The sequence below is a fragment of the Aplysia californica genome, unplaced genomic scaffold (genome assembly GCF_000002075.1).
Source record: "Aplysia californica isolate F4 #8 unplaced genomic scaffold, AplCal3.0 scaffold00891, whole genome shotgun sequence".
Lineage (NCBI taxonomy): Eukaryota > Metazoa > Mollusca > Gastropoda > Aplysiida > Aplysiidae > Aplysia > Aplysia californica.
The window spans coordinates 143,667-158,737 of NW_004798161.1; the positions used below are offsets into that span (position 1 = coordinate 143,667).

A 15,071-nucleotide genomic window follows, 5' to 3' on the forward strand; every position below is an offset into this window, starting at 1 on the left:
TCTCTCTCTCTCTCTCTCTCTCTCTCTCTCTCTCTCTCTCTCTCTCTCTCTAGATCTTCCACTTCTTGCCTTCGTGTTCCTCTTTCTCTGGCCTTTCCGATTTGTGTTCACCGCACAATTCCGTTACATTCCTTACCACTACGCACGTGTTTCCCCACAACTCTCTCTCTCTCTCTCTCTCTCTCTCTCTCTCTCTCTCTCTCTTTCTCTCTCTCTCTCTCTCTCCCCCACCTCTTACCTTAGTTTTCCACTTTCTCTGGCCTATCCGATTTGTGTTCACCGTAACTTTTAGTTTTAGCGTTGTGACATGAATGTACACACTTTGGGTCCTACAGCTTGTGTAGTTATTTATATTTTGAATGTTCCCGATGAAGCCCGCAGAGGGCGAAACGTTGAATGTGTCATAAAATATTTTGGACATACTACCAAGTCTCAACTGTTTGACTATCTGCTCTATACAATGATGATGATGATGGTGATGATGATGATGATGATGATGATGATGATGATGATGATGATGATGATGGTGATTAATACTAATGTACATTTGGCTCTTCGTTTGGATGAATGACTTTAAAGCATTTCGTTCACAATTACCCCTGAAGATTTTAAAAACATCACCTTACCATTCAGGGTTCATAGCTTTTGTGCTTGGAAGGCGCATCAACAGAAGAATTAGTCCAATCGAAATGACTGAGTGGTTTTTGAACATAATGGTAATGTCACTTCCAGCCACAGAATTCAACAAATTTGCTTAAAATACAGCAAAACAAAACAAAAAACTTGTCAAAGTTCACCAGCCGTGTGCGGACGTATTAACTTGCAACGAATTCCATGCACAACGTTCCACACGCATAATTTTTAAAAACGTAAACCACTATAACGTTACTTTTATAGTTCTTTAAAAGAAAATCTGCTTAGATATTTACTCTGTTCCACTTTGTAAGTACAAGAATATTTATTTGCCGTTCAGAGCTGAATTAATCATTGTCGAGGCATGTGCACAACTAACGATGTCCGTTTGACCAAAGGCCAAATATCTACAGGTCGTGCTCCACACAGAGGCTAGCGGCGACAGCTGCTTCAGAACATGAGTTGCCTGTGGCGTGTCCTTGGACTGGAAACGTTTACATGAAAATCCGACAACAACAACAACAACAAAAACAACAACAAAAAAGAACCCCCCCCCCCCCCCCAAAAGACAACAAACCCCTCCCCCCCCCCAAACGAACAACAACAGCACAAAACAAAACAACTCACCAACTCCCAAAAACAAAACTAAACTGGATTATATTTTTGGTGTCTGTTTATATTTAGTTATGTTTTTACCTACTATTCTATTCATTTTGAGGCGGAAAGGGAGTTTAGATCATAATTATACGAGTTTGACGGCACTTGCAACACAAATAGGTCATCTAAGTGCCAAAGGTTACTGGAGAGTAACATACGAACAAATGAAGGCCAGATAAGAACAATAATAATAATAATAATAATAATAATAATTGCATTTATATAGTGCATATCCATGTTCAAGAGCACGCTCTATGCGCTTTACAACTATTATTACCCCAGCAGACCCACTGAGAACACTCAGAAACATACTCGGCTTCCGCGGAAGCATACAGTGCAAGCTGCGGATTTCACGCGCTCAAACACTATCAAACTGACAAGATCGTTCACTGTCTATAGCCGGGTACCCATTTCCACCTGGGTGAAGTGGGGAAAATTTGTGCAAAGTGCCTTTCCCAAGGACACAACGTCGGGCCCCTGACGGGATTCGAACCCACGACCTAACGGTTGCGAGTCCGAGAGCTTAACCACTAAGCCACCGACGCCACAATACAAACTACTACAAAGCACCTGCCAGCCACCAACATGTAAATAGCTTGGTGACTATTTTGAGTTTTGCTTTTTAAAATTCCATTACAAATCTAGATATCAGCCTTTTAACAACATCCAAAAAATATGTCGTCACACAAAGAAAATGATATCCAGCTCCCCCCCCCCCCCCTCGCCACACACACACACACACACACAAACACACATACACACACACGCACACACACACACACACACACACAAACACACACACACACACACACACACACACACACACACACACACACGCACGGACACTATTTCCCCTTATTTTTACTATTTTCAATCAGGCAGAAACGAGTGGCGCCCCCACATTGAAAGGAATGCTCGATTCATGGATTCAAGAGCCAGACAGAACACATCGGAAACCACAGAGAAAACATCCCAGTAGACGGATTGATATAGAGAGTTTGGAGCAGTTTATACCTCCACTATGCACGTAATGATCAGACACGGGAAAACTGAAGACAATGACACATAGTACGAATGAAATGTACACATAGCTAGCTACACAACGCGATCCAGCAGCCTAGATGTTATCACGAGAGAGGCAGCTGGCTTTTTCGAAAAGAAAAATGTCTGTAACAAGACTGGAAAGAGAGCGCAGCACAACTATGAGACCGGCAGGAAAGAAACGAAAAGGAAAGAAAAAAAAACGGAAAAGAAAGAAAGGACCGAGGTCATTGGCATCAGTACCCCTCGTCGACCTTTGAGGTCAAGAGATACGAGAAAGATTGCTTACAGAAATAAGAATCATGAGCTAAAAAGAAGGCGACGCTATATGGAAAGGAAATCTGAATAGGGGGATAAGAGATATTGTTGATGTGAAACACATTCTTACCAGTCCACATACGGGTAATATTATTGACACAGAATGATTCTTTTCTATTTCTTTTGCTACCATTCACATACTTATTTCGAGGAGAAAAATAACATTAGCCACACGCCACTGAGAAATAAAACTCAAAAGCACGGTTATCAAACATCTCAAACACTGCGGAGAATCTATTACTCGTATTTGAAACAACACAGTCGCAGTCTCTGCAATCACTCCACATAAGAAATTGCCTTTATCCAGGATACTGCAGGGAACCGAATGTTTTCATATCATCATCACTCTGGGGACCTATTCACAGAGGAAAATGACAATTCCTGTAGAAGCGCTAGTCAGAGTTGTAGCACAGACATAAATAACTTCCCGATTCCCGACAGAAAGACGGAGGCTGCGCCCACGAAGCCGGTATTCCAGCAACAAGGGAGTAGGCCCATTATTGATCTACCGCCACAACCCATTTACCATCCGACACGATCCTAAAGACAGAGTGTGCGCATGAAGAAATTTGTCGAACTTGGATTGAAGACGTTTCACAATGCCATGCTGCACACAAATTTCTTTTTTTATAACAATATGTGTGTCAAAAGAATTTCAAAATCGAAAGACGTAACTCACTCATGTCAAGCCTTTCGATTTCGACAAAATTTCTTTGTAAGCATACGATTTATCTTGCAGTTCAGGTACCTGGTAGTACTTGGGGTGCGTGGAGAAGCCCAGAGGATGTGGGAAATATAATAAGAGTGACATTTACTGGGTGTTGTAGTACTAGTGTGAATGGGTGTTTTGAATACTGGTAGGAACCGAAGGTGCACAAGCACGTGCGAGCAAACGCATGACGAACAGGGAAGGCATTTTGTGGTAAAGAGCAGACGAATGGTTACTAGTGAGGGGAAGGAGACCTAGAACTAACAGCTTCCGGCACCGTCTTTCGGAGCTTTTATACGTTTGCAAAGAGAAGGCTTGCGCGTAGTTCTCGGGGGTGAGAAAAATAAAGGCTGTAAGTCTTATTTTGCTGAAATTAGAGTTCTTAGTATGATGACATACGTCAAAAGAGTCTGTACATAATTGCATTTGAATGAAATAACTGGATGCCTTTAAAATACAGATATTTAGAAATTACCCTAACTTGTTAGTAATATGCAACTTCTTTAGGGGGGGGGGGGGGTCGTATTTGTCGAAATGAGCTCAAGGTGACGTGGACCCCTTAGGTTTCTAATCCCTTAAACTGTTAAATCTGATTTTAAAAATTGTGCACGGTCTTTGTCTTGCAGCTTTACCTGTTTGTGTATAACTGTGTATAGTGTGACGTATATCGCATAAACTATCCCTTTTGTATGTAAGAACTCGAGGAACAGCAAATTATAGTATCTGATTAAAGATTTATGGAAAGACTGAGAGTATCCAGAGGTGCCTCACATTTTTAAGGGGGGGTCTTGGGGTGGGGGGGGGGCGTCAAAAAGAAAGTAAGAAAGGTTTTAAATATCAGAATCTGCAAGTAAACAGTCAGAAATTAGAAGGAACAACCCCTACGAACGAACGAAGGCCAATAGTCTGTTATTAGAGAGTCACATAATATAGACAAATTGTCATTCTTTTGTGCGTTCTCCTCTAAAGTAACGTCTGTTATTGTACTCCATCCAGCCTTGATTGTAACTATGGGGATTACAGAATGGGAGAGGATCAAAGATGGTATAGGAACAAAAGGTAAAGAGTATGCCGTTGATATTGAGGCTCAAAGGATGTGGAGAGACAGACAAACTAAATAGTGCGGATTAAAAGATATTTCTAGTCAAAAGAATGCATTTTGTGATTGAGATGAACAAATCAAATGAGAAGTGATTTGAAAATCTATCTATCTATCTATCTATCTATCTATCTATCTATCTATCTATCTATCTATCTATCTATCTATCTATCTATCTATCTATCTATCTATATATCTATCTATCTATCTATCTATCTATCTATCTATCACACGTGTGTGCGTGTGTGTCTTTGTTTGTGCGCTTGTGTGAACGTTTGTGTATGCGCGCGTGTGTGTGTGTTTGTGTGTATGTGTGTATGTATGTGTGTGTGTGTGTGTGTGTGTGTGTGTGTGTGTGTGTGTGTGTGTGTGTGTGTGTGTGTGTGTGTGTTCATGTGCGAGCGCATGACTTAGTCAGGAAAGGTAAGCGAGCATACAGATAAATACTCGTACGTAACTTGAAAAGCAATGTTTAGGTCTATTACAGTTAAGTAAGAGTTTTATAGCATTTGCTACACAATATATACATCAAGTAAATGCGGAAGATAATCAGGGTTAAAACTAAAGAGTAACACACACAGAATAAAAGGAAGAGCGACAAAGAAAAAGAGATGTTTGATTGGGTAGAAAAAGTTACCACACCCAACAACCCACCAGCCAACCAGTTATATCTTCTAACAAACGATAAGGAAATGAGGAGTAATAAAATTGATGATAAAGAATGAATCTTAAGAGCGGACATCGCAGTTTCTGTGTTTTCTGGTGTTTTCTGGTCCGGTTCGAGTTAATGGAGCAGACTACGTCGTGATTCGAATCTGTCTCGTATCACACAAAGCTGAACCCAGGGGGAGAGCCCAATTTCGCAGAGAGTTGAAGGATGCTCGATCGACGCTTTCTAAAAGTGATCGATCGAGCTGGCGTCCCAAACAAAGATTTGCATACACATAAGCTGGAGGTAACAAAGTAGATGATTGCTCTTCGCGTCCTCTGGGTGGGGAATGTCTTTTGATTGTGCTTTTTGTCGTTGGCTCTTCCAGTCGAAATAGATGCACCAGTAAAATGGTCTTCAGTGACTGTTTCTTGAATGCACCCAACCCCCCCCCCCCCCCCCCAAAGTCGCAATTGTTGCCTTCTTTTTTTAATCACTAGATTACACAGGCACGGTTTTACTCATACTGATGTCTTTTTTCTCTATTATTCATTTCAGGTTAGCATACGAACAAGGACCATGGATCAAACATCAATCTATAATAGTAATTTTTAAAAAAAGTTCTTCCTTCATGAAGTTTGATAATGAACTTTAACATTTCGGGAACTTGTGAAGTCATACATCTTACTAGTTAGCACCGTAAAGAGAGTTAAATAAGGGAAATGATAGCAAGCAATGAGTGAAGATCACAAAAGTGACAATTTGCCGTAGATAGCAGAGCATTTTCCCTTCCCTTAAAATGGTGTGCTTGTTTGCTAAGACTTACTTACTTTTACGTTTTACTTTTTCATCCTCTGTTGCCGTTAAGCGTCGAGGGGAGGTGCAGTTTTCTATGGCAGGCCAGCTCCGCAGCTCTTTCAGTTGTGATGTTATGTTTTATGCTAAGACACAGCTGCTAAAACAAGTACTAAATAGTAGTCCAAAAGAAGTGGTTAAGAAACAATTTACCAGTCTACTTTTTGTTTTACTCAGCACCATGATTTTGATATGACAAATGTGAGGCAGCGTGGTGGAATCAGGCTCTCGTCAAAATAATGAAATTGAAGAAAACAGCAGTTTTCTCCCTACTTAGTAATTTTTATCAAATTTTTGTTTTTTGCCTCAGCACCTTTTCTGTCCATTCACAAACACATTCCTTTGAGGATTGCACCGAAAACTTTGATTAAAGGCACAAAATTATGAATTTACAGTTTCCTTGGACTCTCCACCTTTGGAATTTACCAAGCTTTGGCGGCCATTTTCTCGCTAATTTTACCTCTTAAATCAGGTGACTCCCACCTCCTTCAAGGCAAAATATCTCCACATCTATTGAAGATGGATGGGTAATTTATTTCATTGAAAGCAAGACAAATGAACAGGCTTTAAGAAGATATCAATAACTCAATATGCCGAAAAATTGACGAGAGCCTGATTCCACCACGCTGCCTCACAAATGCATATATGACGAAACAAGTGGCCTTGATCCTTGTGGTTAGTCGCTGTGTTGGGGGTCCGTTGTGGCTTTTGCAAATACCGGTTCGTCAAGGAGTAAAATTCAAATGACCTTCTTTATTAAATTTTTTTTTTTTTTATCCACTATCCTGAGAGACGACTAAAAGACATCCTCAAAATGATTTTCATTAAGCCTATAAGGGCATACATTTTTAATATTCGTCCCGGCTACCACAGACGACATTTTTTCATTAACCATCCCTCATCTCATTAAAAAACGGAAATAAAGAGTTTGCAAGTTTCTCTTTAAAAAAAGTATGAAGACTTGAAGATCTTGAAGTGATACAATACAATAACATAAGCAGCTACGATCCAGGGGCACGCAGAAGCAAGGAAAAAGAACCCAAATAGTGCTGAAAGATCAACATTAGAGTTGGCATAAACCTTGAGCGCGTAGAGTTTATTTCGTTAGGATCTGGCGAACGATATCTCGCATGTGGCAAGTGTCCAAATGGAAAAGCCCAGAAGAGATGGCCTATCCGGTCGGCCGATCAAGAATGTCGTAAGTGATGATATCACCTTTGCGCACTGCTGCCCAACCGAACTGACAGAGTGTTAACATCAGTGTCAAAAAGAAGCGGAAAAGTTTGATGACACTAGGTTCAGTATCAAATTATTTCCTATTTTATTTTCTGTATAATATAGTTATACTTCCATTCCTTTTGTGGCGACCGACAGTGGCATTGTTTGTAAACTGTTCTGTATTTGTGTAATAGTGTGTATTTATGTATTTATGCATGTATTTATGCATGTATGTATTTATGTATGTATGTATGTATGTATGTATAATTATGTATTTATGCATGTATGTTTGCCATTGTAAAACAAAGTGCCCTTCTGGGACAAATAAAAAGTGTAATTTATTTTTTATGTTTTATTTTATTTTGTCCGACGATAGAACATACCAGCGTCTGTGGTGCAGCAGTAAGGTGCTTCGCCGTCATACGCAAAAGTCCCGAGCTCGCTTCACGAGGGGGGAGAATATTTGCACCGAGTTTATTGGTATATCTGCTGGAATGTGTTGTATTCCCCTCAGCCCTGATTGGCCTTAATAGACAAGTCCAAGATCGCTTCCTTAATGATCTACATCGTGCTGGTAGGGGTGTAAAAAATCTACATTAAGGGGGGAGGCTACACCTGAAGGCTATCTCGCTTATTACTGGACCGAATTTTACCACATTTCACACATATAACAAGCATAGTAAGGAGTCTTTAAATCCGCAATCAAATTTGAGAAAAAGTTTCGTTTCCATGGATACGGCAGCCATATTGGATTTTGTTGACATGTCTTACGTAATGAATACCGCACTTGTCGCTCATGGAAATTGAATGTTTTTTTGCATGCGTGTTCACAAACATTAGATCTATAAATTCATCTGTTGTTTTTTTCTTAAACGAGTTTTCAAAAAATCCGTAAAAATCCACACTCCAGACACCACCAACAAAAATCTATTCAATATATCAAAAATTCAACAAATGCTTTTTTTGTATCATTTCTTCTCTTCATTTTGTGAAAATTTCATGGAGATTGGACGAAAAATGGTGGAGTTATTCAAAAAAGTATAGAAAAAAGTCGCGTTTTGAGAAAACGCCCGATAAAGAAAAAAAAAATACTGACTTTATGAGGAAATGGCGGTGACAAACATGCCCGGTATGGGAAAAAATACGGTTTTTGGGGGTTCTTATGCTATGAAATAGTTGTAGGAGAGGCTGACAAAGCTAAAAATGCCTACCACTCAAATTCCATAATTTTGAGCAGAATTTTGACTTTGGGGGTGTAGCCCCCCCCCCTCCCCCCTCCCCCCCTTTTAAGAAAAACAAAGAGAAAAATCTTTAGCAACACAATGCGTAACCTGCAGGAAACATACTTTTAAACTAAACATGGCGCCAGCTAATAACGGAGGGCTCTGATTCGAATCCTCGGGAGGGTTTTCTGTGTTTATTTGTGGTTTTTAAGGCTTTTATTCCATTTGGCATGATCTTATCCGGGATAGGCTTCATATTCGGAGGTGCTACCACGTAAAATCCTAGCAGCAATTAAAGGGTCGTCAAACACCCTACCTTGACTCACTTTTATAAGAAGTTGCGCTTTACGGTTATCCAAACTGAATACAGTCAAACCTGCTTCAACGACCAACTGTTTTTTTTTGGGGGGGGGGGGTTATGTTCAAATCCCCCCTTCTTTTGTTGCTTAAATATTACAATGACGCTGTCTAGGACATCCACCTGCATAAAGCAACCACTTTTCCCGTCGACAATTTGTGGCCTTCTGGGAAAGTTTCGTTACTTTTGTCCAACTTTTAGGCACATCTCTCTTGTCCTTTTTAACTCTCAGTGGAGCACAGGCCATCAACAGCATTATTCCAGCGCAGCCTGTCCTGAGCATCCTTTTCTATCTGTTTCCATGATGTCCCCGCTTTTTCAATTTCAGCTTGTACCGCTCGCCTCCATGTCATCTTTGGTCTTCCCTTCTTTTGTTTTCCTTGTGGGTTCCACGTTAAAGCCTGCCTGATGGTGCTTGACGCTTGATTGTTTGACTTTTATGCACATGGAGAGCATGATATAATCCTGGACATCTTGCTTATGGATTGCATTGTTGAGAATAAAAGTTTTGGCTTTTTTAGGGTCAGTACATAGGCCTGAAACGCTTGGTTTCTTATCATAATAATATTACTGTTATGCCGCTACATAGACTTTAATCCCGGTAATTCTGTGCAAATTGAAGCATTAAAATCTGTCGCTGTTTTGCACCCCAAAGTTGTTTGAGACATACTGAGCCACAATTTTCTAGATCTATGCCCTAGTAAAAATACTATCAGTGGTTTAGCCCGAGGAGACGTCATGATTGCAAAGAACAGTCTTCTTGTCCCACTAACACAGCTCTGCACACTGCAGAATCTGATAGGTAGGGGGCAAAAGAAAGAAGAGTACAGAAGGGCAGAGAGTATAACTGTTCAACTTCGTTTATCAGCTTTTTAAATCTCGTCTAACAATTCACACTGCACTGTAAAAAAATACATGAGAGAGGAAGAGTGTTCCCCTTCGCCTATCAGTTTTGTATTCTCTTCAAAATGTATGTGTGTTCGTATGTGTGTGAGTGTGTGTGTGGGGGGGGGGGGGGGTTGTATGTGTGTTTGTGAGTGTTTAAAAAAAAAATTCATTATCCTGCTTTTCAAAATACTACAAGAAATGAAGAATATATCTAAAAATATGTTTACATAAGCTGGCAAGAATTCATTATTATTATTATTATTATTATCATTATTATTATTATAGTCCATGATTATAATATTCGAGAAACAATAATTGTTGGAACACTTTGGCAGCTTGAAAATTGCAAAATTGCATTAATAACAATACTGATCGTCCTAGCACGCAACGCGTTATCAAGAAACGTGAGCTCTTTTTAAGAAAGAGCAACACGAACCAAATGGAGAGTAATGAAACATTGAAAGCACAATAATAACGAACATTTCGAGGTTCGCCCACGCAACCAAATAGAAGATACTTTCTTCGTTCTTTAAATGTAAGGTTTTCTACGCCCCATCGGCACAATTTAGTTAATTTAGGAGGCTGTCTGTCAGGGCCAATTTTAGCTTTGAGGTATACAAAGTAGGCTTCGGCCGTCACCTGGGCAAAATTCAAAATTTCCTACCAACTAAAAGTATTAGGTGTGTCCCACGCGCTCATATGACCTTATGCAGTTGCGAGCACCGTAAAACACTTACAAAAAAAAAAGAAAAAAAGAAGAGGTATACAACATCCAAGAAGAAAGACCGAGACGCTCGATAAACATTCCTCCCACTCAGGATTCGAAATCACGTCTCCTGTGTGCTATGGCGAAGCGCCTAACTGCTACACACCAGACGCCCACAGATAATTGCTGAAATGACAAGTAAGATGCGAGTAACAATAAAGAATAAACTGAATGTGTCGTGTCAACATTAGTCTCTCGACCTTGCTTGTAAAAGATGAGAGTTCGATCCTTACGGAGAAAAAAATACCAGACACAATAAAATAACGTTTTCTAAAATTCTTTTTTTTTTCTGAACTGAATGTGGCCATGACATACAAGACCTATATCTAATCAGTCCGCCTCCATAATTACCCAAATTGTGTCGATGAGGTGTCGTATTTTACACCAAGGACAGATCCATCTTGAAAAAATTCCCTAGGTATATGTTTTGCTCCCATTTGAGGACTGGCGTCATATCGCGCTAGATAACACATTGCATTAAACTCAAATTGTACTAAACGTCCTTCACCGTAGCATGCATGATATAATAATGATGATGATGATGATGATGATGATGATGATGATGATGATGATGATGATGAGGATAATAATAATAGTAATAATAATAATAATAATAAAAACAATAATAATAATAATAATAATAATAATATAATAATAACAATAATAATAATAATAATAATAATAATAATAATAATAATAATAATAATAATAATAATAATAATAATAATAGTAATAGTAATAATAATAATGATAATATTGATATGTAGTTGAAAAGTACATCATAGTTTAGAAAGCAATAACAATTCAACAATCACTCTTTTGATAAAGAGAGGAAACGTCACGTTGCAATGAGACAACTATCTCCGTATACAGTGACCTTCACATTCTCATAATCGGGAACTATTGATGATGATAACGTAGACAGATACAATGATTAGACACCAGAGCTATCAGATCATAAATTTGATTTGCTCAATGGTAACATGTTCTCTTATCAGTATGCCAGCTGATGTAGTTTTCTTTGTTACAGTTCGAAGTCTCATCGAACTAATTAAACATCTTTGCGATGGCTTGCTTCAGCCTCATATTGCGTCAACCACTAGTACGAGTTTAATAGGTTACACCCCCACCCACCTCCATGTCGGTGTTTTCACAACCTAATCGACATAATCTAAATCATTCAGAAGGCAGACTTCGACCCTTCCTATCAGCCCCAACCAAAACAGAGAGATATACAGTGTCCCAACAAGAAGACCAAAATACTCGAGACAATTTTTTTCACACGTCGGAATAGAACTCAGGTCTTCTGCGTGCGACAACGAAGTGCCCCATCAGAGCGACATTTATCGATGAAGCATCCATTATGGAAACGGAACTCATATCTTTGGCTGCCCAGCAAATAGCTGAACTACCACACCATAAACGTCGGTTTTGGCGTTCTTTTTTTTAAAACTGAAAGTCATCGAAAGCAACTCTTTCGTTTGTCATGGGGTGTTTTTGAAAGGGAGTATATGGTCATCACCATTTTATCTATGTCCCTAGCAAGCTGGCATCATCATCTGTCTCTTTCACCCGAGTAGTGGATTCAGGCTGCTAAGAAGGGCTCTCCAACTATCTCTCCTCTGAGTGATCCTCTCTATCTCCAGAGAGCTGCGCCCAAAAATGCCAGAGATCTTGCTCCAGATCTCATTCTCAGGTGGACCTCGATCTTCATCACCTCTCCCTCCCTTGTTGGTTCAATCTTTGGCTTTATCTCGTCACGTTGTAGAGAGAGGCTGGCTACATAAACGTGTACCCAATCCACTGTAATCTTCTTTTATAGCTCTCAAGTATCCAGTCAAATTCAAATCGTAACAAGCATAATCTCTACCAGCGTATATTGCGCAGTGCTTTCAGCCAAGTCCATCTCTTCTCAGTTATATAGACAAGATGACATAATATTAATATTTGAGCAGCACCTTCTTCTTATTTCAGTACCTCTTCTAATTTGTTTTATATGTCCATCAGGCCACTTACATCATAGCTTTCTCATACACCCAAAACATTCATGTCTTACTGAAAATGCAGTCCAAATTGTCTAGGATGGCCAACAATTTTGGAGGAAAAAAGTGATTGTCTTAGACAGGTGAACGTCTTGGACAGTATTATTATAATATTTCTTACAATGCGCAAGGTGGAAATGGGAATCGGTCGTTGTACAGGTGACTGTCTTTGTCAGGTGGCCGTTAGAGTAGGGTTCATCCGAGCCTTCATCATGATACGGGTAGGTAAACATTTCGCTTGCTGTGCACTCCAAGTCCGAAGGTCAAAAGGGCAGAAGAGTAAAATAAATGCTGGCATGTTACCTGTAGAGTCATGATATGTCCAAAACCCAGGCCCCATGCCATAGGTATTCAAGCATAAGAGGGTAGCATAATGTTTGTGGCCAGTCAGTGAGGCTGCAGCCTCGCAAACATAACCTTGTTGCCAGACGGTGCATTAAGCAGGTAGCATCAACAGTAGTAATTACCTGCGAGTAGCATGACTGCTTTATTCTTTTCGCTGTGTCTCAGCTGATTGGGGTTAATGACGGTGAACATTCTGAGATTCTCGGATGCCAGTTCTGCATCAGTAAGGAGCAAGAAGCAAAAAACGAACACAAACTGACAACCACCTCCAGCACAAACCTAAAATAAAAATAACTAGAAGGAAAAGTTCGTCCCGACCTTCCTTGTTTCTCTTCATTCACACACACACACACACACACACACACACACACACACACACACACACACACTCTCTCTCTCTCTCTCTCTCTCTCTCTCTCTCTCTCTCTCCTTCGTTCTCTCTTTCTCTCGTTTGTACCTGTCTGCCTCGGCTACTGGCTTTCTCTCTTCATCTATTTCTCTTTTACTGCCTTTCTTTTTTTCTCTCACTTTCTATTTAACCTGCCTTAGTCTCTAGCGATGTCTCCGTCTGTCTGCCCGTCTGAAAGTCTGTTTGTCTGTATATCTATATTCCCTACCCCCCCCCCTCTCTCTCTCTCTCTCTCTCTCTCTCTCTCTCTCTCTCTCTCTCTCTCTCTCTCTCCCCATGCACCCTTTCTATTCACCTGGCAGCAAGCTGGAACAAAACCAAGGTCAGATCCGAATACACAATAGACGACACAGTGTGGGCAATGAACCAAAGACCAACAACTCCCCCCCCCCCACACACACACTCCTCCCCAATCTTTCCATCTCCCATCTCCCCTTTATGAGCACCATATTTCTATCAGGTGGCGTGTACTCTTTTCATACACGGTGGGTACACTGGCACTAAACATTTGGCTTTCATCAACTCCTCTGAACAAAGCAGGAACATAAGAATATACGCGATATTCTCTCTCTAGATCAAGGTGGTTTGTGACTAGAGGGCCCCAGGGTTGTCGTTTGTTAAAAGCATCATACGTTTGAAAGGAAGGGGAAACCTCAAAAACAAGATGAATTTAGAAAGGAAAGTGACGAAGATAGTTCGCAGACTCCGTGATACATTTACATTCTTATCATCCCTTTCGTCAAAAATTAAATAAAAGGAAACTTCTTCATTGTACAGTGTACAGTATGCTTTTTATCGACAACCAATCTAGTACCGATTTTGTTATTATTGTTATTCGCCTTTCTTTTTTGCATTTGCTGTTTTATGAAATACATACTGATTTTTCCAAACTAATAGTTATAATATTATCGATACAGTGATATTACAATAAAAGCCTGCAGATTTTTTACGTATTTTTTTAATCCCCCCTTTGATTCACATAAAAACTGTTTAAATGTACTAAGCGAAGAAAGCAAAATTTTACCGGAGAAAAAACGGTTTCAATTTTTTAACAACAGTAACTATAGTATGTATTTTGTCTTGCCTTTTTCAACATTATAAATTGAATTTCGAAAGAATTTCACTTGAGAGCATGGAACCTAAATAACAGATTAAGAAACTACAATTTCGAAAAACAAAAACAAAATCAAGGTTTTAAAAAATTGGCTGAGTACATTTTAAACTGCTGACCGACAATGAGTATTCACCTGCCTATCCATCTATCGATCCATTCATCCACCCATTCTTCAATGTTTCCAATAGTAGAAATCTCTTTAAGAAATCAAGTATATGAACGTACGAGCACTCACACATGCACCCAGGCTTCTGTACACCGGGCTTTTTCTACGTGCTCTGTTTTTCGTGGGTTTTAATTTTCATTTCGTTTATCGTGAACATGTTGAATATGTGCTTTAAATGTCATAATATTATGTCTGAGGAACGTTTTACTGGGGAAGAAAACCTGACATAACATGACAAGCTTCGTCTGAGTTCTTGGGGGAAATGAATGAATAATATACCGATATTAGGCAATACCAATTAGACTGTCTTTCCTTAAAGTGTAAATGTGACGACAGAAAGAGGAAAGTAATGAGTGAATGAATGAGAGAGAGAGAGAGAGAGAGAGAGAGAAAGAGAGAGAGAGAGAGAGAGAGAGGGGGAGAGAGAGAGGGGGGAGAGATAAAGAGAGAGATGGAGGAAGGGGCAGAGATCGGCGGAGAGAAAGAGAGGGAGAGAGACAGAGACAGAGAGAGAGAGAGGGAGAGAGAGAGAGAGAGAGAGAGCGAGACAGGCTGTGAGTGAAAAAGACAGAGAGAGGGGA

The 15,071-nt window shown here is 39.8% G+C and overlaps 1 protein-coding gene across 1 annotated transcript in view; it reads right to left on the bottom strand.

Annotated features, from left to right (window-relative positions):
* The window catches only part of LOC101849968 (glycine receptor subunit alphaZ1), a gene marked incomplete at its 5' end in the record, with an annotated part of 59,935 nt that overhangs the window by 31,564 nt on the left and 13,300 nt on the right, over positions 1–15,071 (bottom strand).